Below are 19,864 nucleotides of genomic sequence, written 5' to 3' on the forward strand. Positions count from 1 at the left end.
CTCTTCAGTGATGCTCGTGGCCAAAATATTTGAAATCCAAAGCTTATATAAAAGATGAAGAGCTATAATCCAAAAGGTCAAAAAAGTATAGCCAAATTCGTGAAAGGAATCAGAGCTTTGCATGAGGGAGATACATTCCTTAATTTATAATAATTTCTAATATTTTGTAACAGCAAATTTTAATAACACAAAAAATCCGTATTTTCATGCCAGTACCGAAGTACTGGCTACTGGGCTGGTGATACCCTCGGGGACTAATAGTCCACCAGCAGAGGCATCGACCCAGTGGTAGTAATAAAATCAACGGTACCAATTTTGTTGCACCAGATGCGCATTTCGACAATATATGTCTCTTCAGTGATGCTCGTGGCCAAAATATTTGAAATCCAAAGCTTATATAAAAGATGAAGAGCTATAATCCAAAAGGTCAAAAAAGTATAGCCAAATTCGTGAAAGGAATCAGAGCTTTGCATGAGGGAGATACATTCCTTAATTTATAATAATTTCTAATATTTTGTAACAGCAAATTTTAATAACACAAAAAATCCGTATTTTCATGCCAGTACCGAAGTACTGGCTACTGGGCTGGTGATACCCTCGGGGACTAATAGTCCACCAGCAGAGGCATCGACCCAGTGGTAGTAATAAAATCAACGGTACCAATTTTGTTGCACCAGATGCGCATTTCGACAATATATGTCTCTTCAGTGATGCTCGTGGCCAAAATATTTGAAATCCAAAGCTTATATAAAAGATGAAGAGCTATAATCCAAAAGGTCAAAAAAGTATAGCCAAATTCGTGAAAGGAATCAGAGCTTTGCATGAGGGAGATACATTCCTTAATTTATAATAATTTCTAATATTTTGTAACAGCAAATTTTAATAACACAAAAAATCCGTATTTTCATGCCAGTACCGAAGTACTGGCTACTGGGCTGGTGATACCCTCGGGGACTAATAGTCCACCAGCAGAGGCATCGACCCAGTGGTAGTAATAAAATCAACGGTACCAATTTTGTTGCACCAGATGCGCATTTCGACAATATATGTCTCTTCAGTGATGCTCGTGGCCAAAATATTTGAAATCCAAAGCTTATATAAAAGATGAAGAGCTATAATCCAAAAGGTCAAAAAAGTATAGCCAAATTCGTGAAAGGAATCAGAGCTTTGCATGAGGGAGATACATTCCTTAATTTATAATAATTTCTAATATTTTGTAACAGCAAATTTTAATAACACAAAAAATCCGTATTTTCATGCCAGTACCGAAGTACTGGCTACTGGGCTGGTGATACCCTCGGGGACTAATAGTCCACCAGCAGAGGCATCGACCCAGTGGTAGTAATAAAATCAACGGTACCAATTTTGTTGCACCAGATGCGCATTTCGACAATATATGTCTCTTCAGTGATGCTCGTGGCCAAAATATTTGAAATCCAAAGCTTATATAAAAGATGAAGAGCTATAATCCAAAAGGTCAAAAAAGTATAGCCAAATTCGTGAAAGGAATCAGAGCTTTGCATGAGGGAGATACATTCCTTAATTTATAATAATTTCTAATATTTTGTAACAGCAAATTTTAATAACACAAAAAATCCGTATTTTCATGCCAGTACCGAAGTACTGGCTACTGGGCTGGTGATACCCTCGGGGACTAATAGTCCACCAGCAGAGGCATCGACCCAGTGGTAGTAATAAAATCAACGGTACCAATTTTGTTGCACCAGATGCGCATTTCGACAATATATGTCTCTTCAGTGATGCTCGTGGCCAAAATATTTGAAATCCAAAGCTTATATAAAAGATGAAGAGCTATAATCCAAAAGGTCAAAAAAGTATAGCCAAATTCGTGAAAGGAATCAGAGCTTTGCATGAGGGAGATACATTCCTTAATTTATAATAATTTCTAATATTTTGTAACAGCAAATTTTAATAACACAAAAAATCCGTATTTTCATGCCAGTACCGAAGTACTGGCTACTGGGCTGGTGATACCCTCGGGGACTAATAGTCCACCAGCAGAGGCATCGACCCAGTGGTAGTAATAAAATCAACGGTACCAATTTTGTTGCACCAGATGCGCATTTCGACAATATATGTCTCTTCAGTGATGCTCGTGGCCAAAATATTTGAAATCCAAAGCTTATATAAAAGATGAAGAGCTATAATCCAAAAGGTCAAAAAAGTATAGCCAAATTCGTGAAAGGAATCAGAGCTTTGCATGAGGGAGATACATTCCTTAATTTATAATAATTTCTAATATTTTGTAACAGCAAATTTTAATAACACAAAAAATCCGTATTTTCATGCCAGTACCGAAGTACTGGCTACTGGGCTGGTGATACCCTCGGGGACTAATAGTCCACCAGCAGAGGCATCGACCCAGTGGTAGTAATAAAATCAACGGTACCAATTTTGTTGCACCAGATGCGCATTTCGACAATATATGTCTCTTCAGTGATGCTCGTGGCCAAAATATTTGAAATCCAAAGCTTATATAAAAGATGAAGAGCTATAATCCAAAAGGTCAAAAAAGTATAGCCAAATTCGTGAAAGGAATCAGAGCTTTGCATGAGGGAGATACATTCCTTAATTTATAATAATTTCTAATATTTTGTAACAGCAAATTTTAATAACACAAAAAATCCGTATTTTCATGCCAGTACCGAAGTACTGGCTACTGGGCTGGTGATACCCTCGGGGACTAATAGTCCACCAGCAGAGGCATCGACCCAGTGGTAGTAATAAAATCAACGGTACCAATTTTGTTGCACCAGATGCGCATTTCGACAATATATGTCTCTTCAGTGATGCTCGTGGCCAAAATATTTGAAATCCAAAGCTTATATAAAAGATGAAGAGCTATAATCCAAAAGGTCAAAAAAGTATAGCCAAATTCGTGAAAGGAATCAGAGCTTTGCATGAGGGAGATACATTCCTTAATTTATAATAATTTCTAATATTTTGTAACAGCAAATTTTAATAACACAAAAAATCCGTATTTTCATGCCAGTACCGAAGTACTGGCTACTGGGCTGGTGATACCCTCGGGGACTAATAGTCCACCAGCAGAGGCATCGACCCAGTGGTAGTAATAAAATCAACGGTACCAATTTTGTTGCACCAGATGCGCATTTCGACAATATATGTCTCTTCAGTGATGCTCGTGGCCAAAATATTTGAAATCCAAAGCTTATATAAAAGATGAAGAGCTATAATCCAAAAGGTCAAAAAAGTATAGCCAAATTCGTGAAAGGAATCAGAGCTTTGCATGAGGGAGATACATTCCTTAATTTATAATAATTTCTAATATTTTGTAACAGCAAATTTTAATAACACAAAAAATCCGTATTTTCATGCCAGTACCGAAGTACTGGCTACTGGGCTGGTGATACCCTCGGGGACTAATAGTCCACCAGCAGAGGCATCGACCCAGTGGTAGTAATAAAATCAACGGTACCAATTTTGTTGCACCAGATGCGCATTTCGACAATATATGTCTCTTCAGTGATGCTCGTGGCCAAAATATTTGAAATCCAAAGCTTATATAAAAGATGAAGAGCTATAATCCAAAAGGTCAAAAAAGTATAGCCAAATTCGTGAAAGGAATCAGAGCTTTGCATGAGGGAGATACATTCCTTAATTTATAATAATTTCTAATATTTTGTAACAGCAAATTTTAATAACACAAAAAATCCGTATTTTCATGCCAGTACCGAAGTACTGGCTACTGGGCTGGTGATACCCTCGGGGACTAATAGTCCACCAGCAGAGGCATCGACCCAGTGGTAGTAATAAAATCAACGGTACCAATTTTGTTGCACCAGATGCGCATTTCGACAATATATGTCTCTTCAGTGATGCTCGTGGCCAAAATATTTGAAATCCAAAGCTTATATAAAAGATGAAGAGCTATAATCCAAAAGGTCAAAAAAGTATAGCCAAATTCGTGAAAGGAATCAGAGCTTTGCATGAGGGAGATACATTCCTTAATTTATAATAATTTCTAATATTTTGTAACAGCAAATTTTAATAACACAAAAAATCCGTATTTTCATGCCAGTACCGAAGTACTGGCTACTGGGCTGGTGATACCCTCGGGGACTAATAGTCCACCAGCAGAGGCATCGACCCAGTGGTAGTAATAAAATCAACGGTACCAATTTTGTTGCACCAGATGCGCATTTCGACAATATATGTCTCTTCAGTGATGCTCGTGGCCAAAATATTTGAAATCCAAAGCTTATATAAAAGATGAAGAGCTATAATCCAAAAGGTCAAAAAAGTATAGCCAAATTCGTGAAAGGAATCAGAGCTTTGCATGAGGGAGATACATTCCTTAATTTATAATAATTTCTAATATTTTGTAACAGCAAATTTTAATAACACAAAAAATCCGTATTTTCATGCCAGTACCGAAGTACTGGCTACTGGGCTGGTGATACCCTCGGGGACTAATAGTCCACCAGCAGAGGCATCGACCCAGTGGTAGTAATAAAATCAACGGTACCAATTTTGTTGCACCAGATGCGCATTTCGACAATATATGTCTCTTCAGTGATGCTCGTGGCCAAAATATTTGAAATCCAAAGCTTATATAAAAGATGAAGAGCTATAATCCAAAAGGTCAAAAAAGTATAGCCAAATTCGTGAAAGGAATCAGAGCTTTGCATGAGGGAGATACATTCCTTAATTTATAATAATTTCTAATATTTTGTAACAGCAAATTTTAATAACACAAAAAATCCGTATTTTCATGCCAGTACCGAAGTACTGGCTACTGGGCTGGTGATACCCTCGGGGACTAATAGTCCACCAGCAGAGGCATCGACCCAGTGGTAGTAATAAAATCAACGGTACCAATTTTGTTGCACCAGATGCGCATTTCGACAATATATGTCTCTTCAGTGATGCTCGTGGCCAAAATATTTGAAATCCAAAGCTTATATAAAAGATGAAGAGCTATAATCCAAAAGGTCAAAAAAGTATAGCCAAATTCGTGAAAGGAATCAGAGCTTTGCATGAGGGAGATACATTCCTTAATTTATAATAATTTCTAATATTTTGTAACAGCAAATTTTAATAACACAAAAAATCCGTATTTTCATGCCAGTACCGAAGTACTGGCTACTGGGCTGGTGATACCCTCGGGGACTAATAGTCCACCAGCAGAGGCATCGACCCAGTGGTAGTAATAAAATCAACGGTACCAATTTTGTTGCACCAGATGCGCATTTCGACAATATATGTCTCTTCAGTGATGCTCGTGGCCAAAATATTTGAAATCCAAAGCTTATATAAAAGATGAAGAGCTATAATCCAAAAGGTCAAAAAAGTATAGCCAAATTCGTGAAAGGAATCAGAGCTTTGCATGAGGGAGATACATTCCTTAATTTATAATAATTTCTAATATTTTGTAACAGCAAATTTTAATAACACAAAAAATCCGTATTTTCATGCCAGTACCGAAGTACTGGCTACTGGGCTGGTGATACCCTCGGGGACTAATAGTCCACCAGCAGAGGCATCGACCCAGTGGTAGTAATAAAATCAACGGTACCAATTTTGTTGCACCAGATGCGCATTTCGACAATATATGTCTCTTCAGTGATGCTCGTGGCCAAAATATTTGAAATCCAAAGCTTATATAAAAGATGAAGAGCTATAATCCAAAAGGTCAAAAAAGTATAGCCAAATTCGTGAAAGGAATCAGAGCTTTGCATGAGGGAGATACATTCCTTAATTTATAATAATTTCTAATATTTTGTAACAGCAAATTTTAATAACACAAAAAATCCGTATTTTCATGCCAGTACCGAAGTACTGGCTACTGGGCTGGTGATACCCTCGGGGACTAATAGTCCACCAGCAGAGGCATCGACCCAGTGGTAGTAATAAAATCAACGGTACCAATTTTGTTGCACCAGATGCGCATTTCGACAATATATGTCTCTTCAGTGATGCTCGTGGCCAAAATATTTGAAATCCAAAGCTTATATAAAAGATGAAGAGCTATAATCCAAAAGGTCAAAAAAGTATAGCCAAATTCGTGAAAGGAATCAGAGCTTTGCATGAGGGAGATACATTCCTTAATTTATAATAATTTCTAATATTTTGTAACAGCAAATTTTAATAACACAAAAAATCCGTATTTTCATGCCAGTACCGAAGTACTGGCTACTGGGCTGGTGATACCCTCGGGGACTAATAGTCCACCAGCAGAGGCATCGACCCAGTGGTAGTAATAAAATCAACGGTACCAATTTTGTTGCACCAGATGCGCATTTCGACAATATATGTCTCTTCAGTGATGCTCGTGGCCAAAATATTTGAAATCCAAAGCTTATATAAAAGATGAAGAGCTATAATCCAAAAGGTCAAAAAAGTATAGCCAAATTCGTGAAAGGAATCAGAGCTTTGCATGAGGGAGATACATTCCTTAATTTATAATAATTTCTAATATTTTGTAACAGCAAATTTTAATAACACAAAAAATCCGTATTTTCATGCCAGTACCGAAGTACTGGCTACTGGGCTGGTGATACCCTCGGGGACTAATAGTCCACCAGCAGAGGCATCGACCCAGTGGTAGTAATAAAATCAACGGTACCAATTTTGTTGCACCAGATGCGCATTTCGACAATATATGTCTCTTCAGTGATGCTCGTGGCCAAAATATTTGAAATCCAAAGCTTATATAAAAGATGAAGAGCTATAATCCAAAAGGTCAAAAAAGTATAGCCAAATTCGTGAAAGGAATCAGAGCTTTGCATGAGGGAGATACATTCCTTAATTTATAATAATTTCTAATATTTTGTAACAGCAAATTTTAATAACACAAAAAATCCGTATTTTCATGCCAGTACCGAAGTACTGGCTACTGGGCTGGTGATACCCTCGGGGACTAATAGTCCACCAGCAGAGGCATCGACCCAGTGGTAGTAATAAAATCAACGGTACCAATTTTGTTGCACCAGATGCGCATTTCGACAATATATGTCTCTTCAGTGATGCTCGTGGCCAAAATATTTGAAATCCAAAGCTTATATAAAAGATGAAGAGCTATAATCCAAAAGGTCAAAAAAGTATAGCCAAATTCGTGAAAGGAATCAGAGCTTTGCATGAGGGAGATACATTCCTTAATTTATAATAATTTCTAATATTTTGTAACAGCAAATTTTAATAACACAAAAAATCCGTATTTTCATGCCAGTACCGAAGTACTGGCTACTGGGCTGGTGATACCCTCGGGGACTAATAGTCCACCAGCAGAGGCATCGACCCAGTGGTAGTAATAAAATCAACGGTACCAATTTTGTTGCACCAGATGCGCATTTCGACAATATATGTCTCTTCAGTGATGCTCGTGGCCAAAATATTTGAAATCCAAAGCTTATATAAAAGATGAAGAGCTATAATCCAAAAGGTCAAAAAAGTATAGCCAAATTCGTGAAAGGAATCAGAGCTTTGCATGAGGGAGATACATTCCTTAATTTATAATAATTTCTAATATTTTGTAACAGCAAATTTTAATAACACAAAAAATCCGTATTTTCATGCCAGTACCGAAGTACTGGCTACTGGGCTGGTGATACCCTCGGGGACTAATAGTCCACCAGCAGAGGCATCGACCCAGTGGTAGTAATAAAATCAACGGTACCAATTTTGTTGCACCAGATGCGCATTTCGACAATATATGTCTCTTCAGTGATGCTCGTGGCCAAAATATTTGAAATCCAAAGCTTATATAAAAGATGAAGAGCTATAATCCAAAAGGTCAAAAAAGTATAGCCAAATTCGTGAAAGGAATCAGAGCTTTGCATGAGGGAGATACATTCCTTAATTTATAATAATTTCTAATATTTTGTAACAGCAAATTTTAATAACACAAAAAATCCGTATTTTCATGCCAGTACCGAAGTACTGGCTACTGGGCTGGTGATACCCTCGGGGACTAATAGTCCACCAGCAGAGGCATCGACCCAGTGGTAGTAATAAAATCAACGGTACCAATTTTGTTGCACCAGATGCGCATTTCGACAATATATGTCTCTTCAGTGATGCTCGTGGCCAAAATATTTGAAATCCAAAGCTTATATAAAAGATGAAGAGCTATAATCCAAAAGGTCAAAAAAGTATAGCCAAATTCGTGAAAGGAATCAGAGCTTTGCATGAGGGAGATACATTCCTTAATTTATAATAATTTCTAATATTTTGTAACAGCAAATTTTAATAACACAAAAAATCCGTATTTTCATGCCAGTACCGAAGTACTGGCTACTGGGCTGGTGATACCCTCGGGGACTAATAGTCCACCAGCAGAGGCATCGACCCAGTGGTAGTAATAAAATCAACGGTACCAATTTTGTTGCACCAGATGCGCATTTCGACAATATATGTCTCTTCAGTGATGCTCGTGGCCAAAATATTTGAAATCCAAAGCTTATATAAAAGATGAAGAGCTATAATCCAAAAGGTCAAAAAAGTATAGCCAAATTCGTGAAAGGAATCAGAGCTTTGCATGAGGGAGATACATTCCTTAATTTATAATAATTTCTAATATTTTGTAACAGCAAATTTTAATAACACAAAAAATCCGTATTTTCATGCCAGTACCGAAGTACTGGCTACTGGGCTGGTGATACCCTCGGGGACTAATAGTCCACCAGCAGAGGCATCGACCCAGTGGTAGTAATAAAATCAACGGTACCAATTTTGTTGCACCAGATGCGCATTTCGACAATATATGTCTCTTCAGTGATGCTCGTGGCCAAAATATTTGAAATCCAAAGCTTATATAAAAGATGAAGAGCTATAATCCAAAAGGTCAAAAAAGTATAGCCAAATTCGTGAAAGGAATCAGAGCTTTGCATGAGGGAGATACATTCCTTAATTTATAATAATTTCTAATATTTTGTAACAGCAAATTTTAATAACACAAAAAATCCGTATTTTCATGCCAGTACCGAAGTACTGGCTACTGGGCTGGTGATACCCTCGGGGACTAATAGTCCACCAGCAGAGGCATCGACCCAGTGGTAGTAATAAAATCAACGGTACCAATTTTGTTGCACCAGATGCGCATTTCGACAATATATGTCTCTTCAGTGATGCTCGTGGCCAAAATATTTGAAATCCAAAGCTTATATAAAAGATGAAGAGCTATAATCCAAAAGGTCAAAAAAGTATAGCCAAATTCGTGAAAGGAATCAGAGCTTTGCATGAGGGAGATACATTCCTTAATTTATAATAATTTCTAATATTTTGTAACAGCAAATTTTAATAACACAAAAAATCCGTATTTTCATGCCAGTACCGAAGTACTGGCTACTGGGCTGGTGATACCCTCGGGGACTAATAGTCCACCAGCAGAGGCATCGACCCAGTGGTAGTAATAAAATCAACGGTACCAATTTTGTTGCACCAGATGCGCATTTCGACAATATATGTCTCTTCAGTGATGCTCGTGGCCAAAATATTTGAAATCCAAAGCTTATATAAAAGATGAAGAGCTATAATCCAAAAGGTCAAAAAAGTATAGCCAAATTCGTGAAAGGAATCAGAGCTTTGCATGAGGGAGATACATTCCTTAATTTATAATAATTTCTAATATTTTGTAACAGCAAATTTTAATAACACAAAAAATCCGTATTTTCATGCCAGTACCGAAGTACTGGCTACTGGGCTGGTGATACCCTCGGGGACTAATAGTCCACCAGCAGAGGCATCGACCCAGTGGTAGTAATAAAATCAACGGTACCAATTTTGTTGCACCAGATGCGCATTTCGACAATATATGTCTCTTCAGTGATGCTCGTGGCCAAAATATTTGAAATCCAAAGCTTATATAAAAGATGAAGAGCTATAATCCAAAAGGTCAAAAAAGTATAGCCAAATTCGTGAAAGGAATCAGAGCTTTGCATGAGGGAGATACATTCCTTAATTTATAATAATTTCTAATATTTTGTAACAGCAAATTTTAATAACACAAAAAATCCGTATTTTCATGCCAGTACCGAAGTACTGGCTACTGGGCTGGTGATACCCTCGGGGACTAATAGTCCACCAGCAGAGGCATCGACCCAGTGGTAGTAATAAAATCAACGGTACCAATTTTGTTGCACCAGATGCGCATTTCGACAATATATGTCTCTTCAGTGATGCTCGTGGCCAAAATATTTGAAATCCAAAGCTTATATAAAAGATGAAGAGCTATAATCCAAAAGGTCAAAAAAGTATAGCCAAATTCGTGAAAGGAATCAGAGCTTTGCATGAGGGAGATACATTCCTTAATTTATAATAATTTCTAATATTTTGTAACAGCAAATTTTAATAACACAAAAAATCCGTATTTTCATGCCAGTACCGAAGTACTGGCTACTGGGCTGGTGATACCCTCGGGGACTAATAGTCCACCAGCAGAGGCATCGACCCAGTGGTAGTAATAAAATCAACGGTACCAATTTTGTTGCACCAGATGCGCATTTCGACAATATATGTCTCTTCAGTGATGCTCGTGGCCAAAATATTTGAAATCCAAAGCTTATATAAAAGATGAAGAGCTATAATCCAAAAGGTCAAAAAAGTATAGCCAAATTCGTGAAAGGAATCAGAGCTTTGCATGAGGGAGATACATTCCTTAATTTATAATAATTTCTAATATTTTGTAACAGCAAATTTTAATAACACAAAAAATCCGTATTTTCATGCCAGTACCGAAGTACTGGCTACTGGGCTGGTGATACCCTCGGGGACTAATAGTCCACCAGCAGAGGCATCGACCCAGTGGTAGTAATAAAATCAACGGTACCAATTTTGTTGCACCAGATGCGCATTTCGACAATATATGTCTCTTCAGTGATGCTCGTGGCCAAAATATTTGAAATCCAAAGCTTATATAAAAGATGAAGAGCTATAATCCAAAAGGTCAAAAAAGTATAGCCAAATTCGTGAAAGGAATCAGAGCTTTGCATGAGGGAGATACATTCCTTAATTTATAATAATTTCTAATATTTTGTAACAGCAAATTTTAATAACACAAAAAATCCGTATTTTCATGCCAGTACCGAAGTACTGGCTACTGGGCTGGTGATACCCTCGGGGACTAATAGTCCACCAGCAGAGGCATCGACCCAGTGGTAGTAATAAAATCAACGGTACCAATTTTGTTGCACCAGATGCGCATTTCGACAATATATGTCTCTTCAGTGATGCTCGTGGCCAAAATATTTGAAATCCAAAGCTTATATAAAAGATGAAGAGCTATAATCCAAAAGGTCAAAAAAGTATAGCCAAATTCGTGAAAGGAATCAGAGCTTTGCATGAGGGAGATACATTCCTTAATTTATAATAATTTCTAATATTTTGTAACAGCAAATTTTAATAACACAAAAAATCCGTATTTTCATGCCAGTACCGAAGTACTGGCTACTGGGCTGGTGATACCCTCGGGGACTAATAGTCCACCAGCAGAGGCATCGACCCAGTGGTAGTAATAAAATCAACGGTACCAATTTTGTTGCACCAGATGCGCATTTCGACAATATATGTCTCTTCAGTGATGCTCGTGGCCAAAATATTTGAAATCCAAAGCTTATATAAAAGATGAAGAGCTATAATCCAAAAGGTCAAAAAAGTATAGCCAAATTCGTGAAAGGAATCAGAGCTTTGCATGAGGGAGATACATTCCTTAATTTATAATAATTTCTAATATTTTGTAACAGCAAATTTTAATAACACAAAAAATCCGTATTTTCATGCCAGTACCGAAGTACTGGCTACTGGGCTGGTGATACCCTCGGGGACTAATAGTCCACCAGCAGAGGCATCGACCCAGTGGTAGTAATAAAATCAACGGTACCAATTTTGTTGCACCAGATGCGCATTTCGACAATATATGTCTCTTCAGTGATGCTCGTGGCCAAAATATTTGAAATCCAAAGCTTATATAAAAGATGAAGAGCTATAATCCAAAAGGTCAAAAAAGTATAGCCAAATTCGTGAAAGGAATCAGAGCTTTGCATGAGGGAGATACATTCCTTAATTTATAATAATTTCTAATATTTTGTAACAGCAAATTTTAATAACACAAAAAATCCGTATTTTCATGCCAGTACCGAAGTACTGGCTACTGGGCTGGTGATACCCTCGGGGACTAATAGTCCACCAGCAGAGGCATCGACCCAGTGGTAGTAATAAAATCAACGGTACCAATTTTGTTGCACCAGATGCGCATTTCGACAATATATGTCTCTTCAGTGATGCTCGTGGCCAAAATATTTGAAATCCAAAGCTTATATAAAAGATGAAGAGCTATAATCCAAAAGGTCAAAAAAGTATAGCCAAATTCGTGAAAGGAATCAGAGCTTTGCATGAGGGAGATACATTCCTTAATTTATAATAATTTCTAATATTTTGTAACAGCAAATTTTAATAACACAAAAAATCCGTATTTTCATGCCAGTACCGAAGTACTGGCTACTGGGCTGGTGATACCCTCGGGGACTAATAGTCCACCAGCAGAGGCATCGACCCAGTGGTAGTAATAAAATCAACGGTACCAATTTTGTTGCACCAGATGCGCATTTCGACAATATATGTCTCTTCAGTGATGCTCGTGGCCAAAATATTTGAAATCCAAAGCTTATATAAAAGATGAAGAGCTATAATCCAAAAGGTCAAAAAAGTATAGCCAAATTCGTGAAAGGAATCAGAGCTTTGCATGAGGGAGATACATTCCTTAATTTATAATAATTTCTAATATTTTGTAACAGCAAATTTTAATAACACAAAAAATCCGTATTTTCATGCCAGTACCGAAGTACTGGCTACTGGGCTGGTGATACCCTCGGGGACTAATAGTCCACCAGCAGAGGCATCGACCCAGTGGTAGTAATAAAATCAACGGTACCAATTTTGTTGCACCAGATGCGCATTTCGACAATATATGTCTCTTCAGTGATGCTCGTGGCCAAAATATTTGAAATCCAAAGCTTATATAAAAGATGAAGAGCTATAATCCAAAAGGTCAAAAAAGTATAGCCAAATTCGTGAAAGGAATCAGAGCTTTGCATGAGGGAGATACATTCCTTAATTTATAATAATTTCTAATATTTTGTAACAGCAAATTTTAATAACACAAAAAATCCGTATTTTCATGCCAGTACCGAAGTACTGGCTACTGGGCTGGTGATACCCTCGGGGACTAATAGTCCACCAGCAGAGGCATCGACCCAGTGGTAGTAATAAAATCAACGGTACCAATTTTGTTGCACCAGATGCGCATTTCGACAATATATGTCTCTTCAGTGATGCTCGTGGCCAAAATATTTGAAATCCAAAGCTTATATAAAAGATGAAGAGCTATAATCCAAAAGGTCAAAAAAGTATAGCCAAATTCGTGAAAGGAATCAGAGCTTTGCATGAGGGAGATACATTCCTTAATTTATAATAATTTCTAATATTTTGTAACAGCAAATTTTAATAACACAAAAAATCCGTATTTTCATGCCAGTACCGAAGTACTGGCTACTGGGCTGGTGATACCCTCGGGGACTAATAGTCCACCAGCAGAGGCATCGACCCAGTGGTAGTAATAAAATCAACGGTACCAATTTTGTTGCACCAGATGCGCATTTCGACAATATATGTCTCTTCAGTGATGCTCGTGGCCAAAATATTTGAAATCCAAAGCTTATATAAAAGATGAAGAGCTATAATCCAAAAGGTCAAAAAAGTATAGCCAAATTCGTGAAAGGAATCAGAGCTTTGCATGAGGGAGATACATTCCTTAATTTATAATAATTTCTAATATTTTGTAACAGCAAATTTTAATAACACAAAAAATCCGTATTTTCATGCCAGTACCGAAGTACTGGCTACTGGGCTGGTGATACCCTCGGGGACTAATAGTCCACCAGCAGAGGCATCGACCCAGTGGTAGTAATAAAATCAACGGTACCAATTTTGTTGCACCAGATGCGCATTTCGACAATATATGTCTCTTCAGTGATGCTCGTGGCCAAAATATTTAATGCTTTGGTTTCAGAGATATGAGCAAAAACTGTATTTTACTCCACTGTTCTATTTTTGCCATGTCAGCCAATTTGGTTCGCGGACAGGGTCATAGGACATATTTTTTAAACAAATTACCCTAATAATGATTTAGGCCAAGTTTGTCTCAGTTGTTTCAGAGAAAAAGATTTATGTAAAAGATTACAAAAATTTATGAAAAATTGACTACTAATGGCAACAACTCCTTAAGGGGTCAACTGACAATTTGTGGATCTTACTTTGCTGGACAATATTGCTGTTTACAGTTTATCTTTAATAATATTCAAGATAACCAACGGCAAAATTTTCTTAAAATCACCAATTCTTGGGAAGCAACCCAACAAAGGGTTGTCTAAGGTAGCAATACACAGTTAGGAAAAAAACTTAAAATTGACACTCATAATTTTTAAACACCCTCTTTCCCCTCCTGTCTAACAAAGAAGGCTTTATATGTGTGTTATGCATGTATATACTTATAGAAAGAGAATCTTCCATAGATTTGATTTCTAATGGTCATAAGGGTGAAATATAATCCCTCTTGGGTGTAACCATGGCAACAATCTGCATGTCTTGGATACAAAATATAGCAAAAAAGGGGGGTGAACATGTCACAAAAGTCTCCAAAATTTGGCCTAAAGGAAAATTTCAATCAATTACAGTAATACCTTTCCTGAATCCATAGGTTTATATCTATCAAGTGGTCCCAAAAAAATCATATGCTTATCTGCTCGTTTTTCCATAAAATTGAATTGAAAAGATCGAGCGCAAAATCTTTGTTGATAAACACTACAATAATGTATGGACCTATGAACGGTACGGATAGGAAAATACGGACTGTCAATCATATAAATGGCCTATAAAACATGTTAAAAACAATTTTAATGTTCATATAAACCCACTAAGAAGGCTATATTATTCTTCAATTATCTAAAAATCAATTTTATTGTACAAAAACTTTCATATTTAAAAAATTCACAGGGGCCATAATGCGAAACTAAACTTCTAACTGTGTATTGCTACCTAAACCTCTGAAAATTTCCAGGCAGATAGATCTCAACCGGATTACCAATTTCACCCTGTGTTAGATTTGTTCTAAATGCTTTAGTTAAGAGATATAAGCCAAAAACTGCGTTTTACCCCTATGTTCTATATTCAGCCATAGCAGCCATCTTGGTTGATTGGTCAGGTCATCACACATTTTAACTAGATGCTCTAATGATGATTGTGGCCAAGTTTGGTTAACTTTGGCCCAGTAGTTTCAGAGGAAAAGACTTTTGTAAAAGAGGGACAAAAGATACCAGAGGGACAGTCAAACTCCTAAATCGAAAATAAACTGACGCCTGGCTAAAAATTAAAGAAGACAAACAAACAATAGAACACATGACACAAAATAGAAAACTAAAGAATAAGGAACCCCACCAAAAAGTAGGGGTGTAATAGTTAACGACGATGGACGCCAAGTGACGAGAAAAGCTTGCTCAGCTGGTCCACCCAAAGGGGCCAGGTGAGCTAAACAGTGAAGAAAACTGATTATTTCAGTATTTTTTTTAAAAGTTCAAGGACAATAACTCTGCACAGAATTATCAGACCGATACATAAATCTAACTTCATCTTTAAATTGTCATAATAGAACATTGTACCAAACATCAAATCAATATCTTCATGCATTTATAAAAACTAGAGGTTCTAAAGAGCCTGTGTCGCTCACCTTGGTCTATGTGAATACTTAACAAAGGACACAGATGGATTCATAACAAAATTGTATTTTTGTGATGGTGATATGTTTGTAGATCTTACTTTACTGAACATTCTTGCTGCTTGCAATTATCCCTATAATGAATTTGGCCCAGTAGTTACAGTAGGTAATGTTAGTGAAAATTTACAAATTTTAAATTGTTTAAAATTGACTATCAAGGGCAATAACTCCTTAATGGGTCAATTGACCTTTTGGTCATGATGACTTATTTAGGTTTTACTTTGCTGTACATTATTACTGTTTATAGTTTATCTTTATCTATAATAATATTCAAGATAATAACCAAAAACAGCGAAATTTCCTTAATATTACCAATTCAGGGGCAGCAACCCAACAATGGGTTGTCAGATTCATTTCAGGGCAGATAGATCTTGACCTGATAAACCATTTAACCTCATGTCAGATTTGCACTAAATGCTTTGGTTTTTGAGTTATAAGCCAAAAACTGATTTTACCCCTATGTTCTATTTTTAGCCACGGTGGCCATCTTGGTTGGTTTACCGGATCACCGGACACAATTTTAAAACTAGATATCCCAATGATGATTGTTGCCAAGTTTAGTTCAATTTGGCCCAGTAGTTTAAGAGGGGAAGATTTTTGTAAAAGATAACCAAGATTTACAGAAAATGGTTAAAAATTGACTATTAAGGTCCATAACTCCTAAAGGGGTCAACTGACCATTTCGGTCATGTTGACTTATTTGTAAATCTTACTTTGCTGAACATTTTTGCTGTTTACAGTTTATCTGTATCTATAATAATATTCATTCTCTTGTCACAAACTTCATTCTGTATTCAAAAAACAGAATTACTACTCAATGCCGTCTCATATACCATATACCACAAATACTTCGTATTGGTCTCATATACCATATACCACAAATACTTCGTATTGATGAAATTGTAAATGACATACTGCTAAAACAGTATGAAGAAAACAATAAACTCATAAATAAAGTGCAAAGCCACACGACAACGCCGCTGCTGAACCAAAGAAAGGGACAATATGTAAGAAAGCACTAATAATTTAATTTTGGAAAAAATATACTAAAGACCCAAATTTTGTGAAACTAACATTCTGTCCGAAAACGAGTCCTTAACGTAACCGTCTTTTGCTGTCTCCGACCTCCAACGTCCATGCCTTTTGAAAAGTCTATCAGAAATACCAAAATTACAAGCTGCAGAAGACCTTAGACTGTGAAGGCCAAAAGATTTTATATTTGGCACAATCGGAGAAAATGCTTCTATAAATAGCTCTCGCATTCTTGTATAAGAAAGAGGTTTGTTTTCTTTTTGGAACACATAATTTTCCTTGGTTTTTGTCAAATTCTGAAAAACGAAAACATCAGTATCAAGTGGATTATTGCTCCATTCTAAAAAAACTCTCCAAGTTCTTCACAGGACATAATTTATTCCCGGTTCTAGCAATGATTATTCGATCACCATCTCTGTAAATATACGTTTTACTTTTCTGTATTAATACTGACATATGACTTAGAAAAAATTGAATATCACAGGTTTTCAAATTCAGCAATTCAGAAACACGTAAAAAACCAGAATAAGATAACAAACAAGCAGAAATAGTACGCTGGTTGTAAAGATTATTTTCGCAATATAACCTGTCGAACATCTGTGAAAGCATATCTGGAGTGATCGGTTCTTTCTTTTTAATCGGAACAGATAGACGTCTCTTAGCTCCTTCAAGAATATTTTTCACTAAATCAGAATCTGTAGGAGAAATAACACTAATAATTTTATGTGCCCATCTAATACTATAAAACGCTTGATTGATAGGACTGGGCGTACGATTTTGTTGCACTAAACATGCTAAATATATAGCCACATGTATTGGTTTGGCCGGTAAAATAAATTCACTAGATATTCCATTAGATAAAGCCCATTTTTTCCATCTCAAAAAACCATAATAATAATTTTGAACGGTGTTGTTAGATTTACTTTCGGTTAACAGATCAGGAAGTAAATGGATTTTCTCAATCAAAGTATCAGGTAATTCCAACAGATCGCTTTGGAAAGCCTGCAAAAACATATGTAAAATAAAAATCACATTAAAACATAATGTACAAAGCACATACAATTTGTATATAAACACTTTCACAATCTAACTCGTCTCGCATTTCACTTAAGATTAAACCACCACCACAGCCCCTCAGGCCAACTGTAACATTACCGCCACCAACTCAAGAACTTTTATATTAGTTGTTAAAAAGGTTCAAAATCAAGTCTCAAAGCCAACACCCTGAAGGGTAAATCAATATTTCCAAATACTGATTTATTCCCTTTACCAGAAGTATAGAATTTCTTGTTAGTAGGTAAATCTATACAGCCTTTCACCTCTTTAATGAACCCTTCACCCGTAGGACATAGCATCGGCCAAAAGCTTGCCGACTTCCATAAAGGTAAAACAAGTGTCCCATGAGCAAAACATTGCCTCATGTAACTTATTACTTTAGACACTAAACATACAGGTGGTACAAACCAACCACTGGCACCTTGCCAGTTAATAGTGAATGCATCGATACCCATCGAGTTCACCGTCCAATAACGGGAATAAAATACCGTTAACTTATGATTGTCATCATTTGCAAACCAGTCTATCTCATGAGGTCCCCATAGGGAATCTACATACATAAATAACTGTTCGTCAATACCCCAATCGTCATAATCAATAATACGACTTATGAAATCCGCTTTCTCATTCAAGGTTCTAGGAACCCAAACTACATCGATAGATATATTATGTATCAAACAATTCTCAAAAATGCACATAGCAATATCCTGTAACTCAGGTTTCATACTACCTTTTTCCACAATAGTTACTACATTCTGGTTATCACTGAACCATTTAATTCGTTTATCTTTTAATACATTGATCATAGATAATAGAATATTTCTAACAGCATTTAGCTCTTTCCACGTAGAACTCTTTGAAGCCTCACATTCGGACCACATACCATGTGCTATATTAAAAGGTGTTTCTACAACATAGCCACCATATCCTGTATTGCTTGCATCACTATAAACTACAGATTGACATGACACATCTGAAGAAAACTTTTTAACATTTACGTGTTCTAAATTTTCTCTCCAAAATTTAATTTGTATCAAGCTTTCTGTTGATAAAACAATACAACTATTCCACGAAGTCATACTTAAAATATCAATGCTTAAATGTTTAGACATGATATAAGCAACGTTACCAATGACGTATGACATGGACACTATTTGTCCCACTAAAGAAGCAACCAATCGTGCATGGACTTTGCCATGTTTAGATACATAATATTCAACGTCAGCAATAGTTTTTAAAACCTTTTGAACTCTTTCGTTCGGAATGGTTATAGTGCCACGGTTTGTGTCAATTGAATAACCCAAAAATACCAAAAGTTTCATAGGTGACCATTTAGATTTTTCATTTTTAGGAACAAATCCACTCTGAATTAAATCTTCTCACTTGATTGGACATAGTTTTGCAAGTTTCTTCGTCCGTATGAGTGCCTAAACCATCATCTAGGTACATTAAAACTTGTTTACTTCACCCCTCCACTTTTTTATAAGTGGTCTTGTGATCTTAGTAAATATATAACATGCTGACGAAAGTCCAAACGGGAGAACCAAAAACTTATACCATTTTTCGGTGTTTTCATGCCTCCAGGAAAACCCTAAAAATTCTGTATGTGGCATAAAAATATTAACATGGTGATATGCCGACACAATATCAAACTGGAAACAAAAAGAATTGTTTGTGATAAACTGCATGGCTATGCGAACATCTTCAAATTTTACACTTGATTTCCAAAGATGTTTGTTAACATGACGGAGGTCTAAAATAAGGCGTTTTTTCCTACCGTCCGACGCTGAAACTGTAAGAGGATTTACAACACGAGGTTGAAATTCACATTCCTCAATCAAACCCCTTATAAGAAGATCATGTATAGCTTCGGTAACAAACTCGCTATGGATGATTGCCGATCGATTGTTTTTTAAGCATATAGAAGGAGGGGTACTGTAACTAGAGGCTCTAAAGAGCCTGTGTCGC

The 19,864-nt window shown here is 36.5% G+C and overlaps 1 protein-coding gene and 1 pseudogene across 1 annotated transcript in view; one reads left to right on the top strand and one right to left on the bottom strand.

Moving 5' to 3' along the window:
* LOC143062138 (rabenosyn-5-like) overlaps positions 1-19,864 on the top strand; it is a 215,860-nt gene that overhangs the window by 158,347 nt on the left and 37,649 nt on the right. The gene's annotated exons all lie outside the window — the stretch shown is intronic.
* LOC143062100 (uncharacterized) lies at positions 17,940-19,831 on the bottom strand (annotated as a pseudogene).

This window comes from Mytilus galloprovincialis, chromosome 1 (genome assembly GCF_965363235.1).
Source record: "Mytilus galloprovincialis chromosome 1, xbMytGall1.hap1.1, whole genome shotgun sequence".
NCBI classification, from domain to species: Eukaryota; Metazoa; Mollusca; class Bivalvia; order Mytilida; family Mytilidae; genus Mytilus; species Mytilus galloprovincialis.